Below are 1342 nucleotides of genomic sequence, written 5' to 3'. Positions count from 1 at the left end.
ACAGGATATTTCTAGAAACAGGTGGCGTGATACTAGTCACGTGACCTCGCTGACACAACAGTATTATACTAATGAATTGTTTACGTCTAGCAGAACGAAAGTATCCTTGTCTTTCTTCTTTTTTCGTCTTTACAAATGTGCTGTAATCAGGGTAATGCGCAGGTTATTAACTGGAGATTCGCAAAGAGCCTTTGAGAACAAAGTGTCTGTTATGCATATATCACATGTACAGTTTAGTCTTTCGTGCTTTTATCAGATGTATACCGAGTTAATTTTATCACGTGCGTGTCGAGACTGAAATGCTAGTCAGTGTAACAAATCAAACTGTTGAATGACTTGAGTTAGTACCAAACAGACGAGACGTTTTTGGTTGTTGTTTTTTTTTCGGGAAGAGGGGGGGAAATAATATATCCAAAACTATAGATTAAGGAACTGTTTAAAAATATGAAGGAAAGCGTTCATTTAGACCACTAAACCATGAGATAATAAGGTCGAAGTCCGCGGGGACTTCGCTCAAGTAATAACGCAGATGTGATGTGACTTGATACACAACATAGAAGCTGATTTCACAATAATCGTCCCTTCTTTTCATGAAATAACAAGTGAAACGACTCGGGACCACGAGGTGGTCATCTGATATGTTCAGGCCAATAAGTTTGTGTTTTTTTATAACTTAGATATTTTTCATACATGTATTTTTGAAGATTTTTATAACTCTTAACTTTGAATAGTTTCTTGAGCTATTTATCACAAGTAATAGGTGGTTGACCTCATACATAATTCAAAATATATAATTCTGTACTTCTTTTTGCGAATAATTCTACTTCATGGTTTTCCAGCATTTTCCATAGCAATTAATTTTGATTAAGCTCTCGGAACGCATCGAGTATTTAAAACTTTACTTACGGAAAACGATATAGAAATATTTAGTATTATTGAGTTAGAGAAATGAATCATGGAATAAAATATATGTTCGTCTGGAAGGAAAACAAGGCAGTGTTACTGAAACCTTAATACTAATGAAGCTTTTCCTATCATTCTTCTTAGCAACGTAAGGTTAATGACATTTTGTGTTAGGTTAAAGGTCATGAAATCTATTATACATACTTTTAGTAATGAAATTAAGATTATTAAATAGTCATTAATGAAATATTAGGTTACTTAAATAAACTACTCGCAGTGAAAACAACAATAACAGCTAATATTAATACTCTTAATCTTTTGTATATCTTTGAGTCAATACCAAACAGACGAGCCCCAGCATGGCCAGGTGGTTAGGGCCCTCGACTCGCAATCCGAGGGTCGCGGGCTCGAATCCCCGTCACGCCAAACATGCTCGCCC

General features: G+C 35.4%; 1 protein-coding gene across 1 annotated transcript in view; it reads left to right on the top strand.

Moving 5' to 3' along the window:
* Positions 1 to 1342, top strand: part of LOC111085237 — a 68688-nt gene that overhangs the window by 64917 nt on the left and 2429 nt on the right. The gene's annotated exons all lie outside the window — the stretch shown is intronic.

This window comes from Limulus polyphemus, unplaced genomic scaffold (assembly GCF_000517525.1).
Source record: "Limulus polyphemus unplaced genomic scaffold, Limulus_polyphemus-2.1.2 Scaffold289, whole genome shotgun sequence".
NCBI lineage: Eukaryota > Metazoa > Arthropoda > Merostomata > Xiphosura > Limulidae > Limulus > Limulus polyphemus.
The sequence above is the reverse complement of the archived record's forward strand: the minus strand, read 5'-3'. Positions and strand labels throughout refer to the sequence as shown.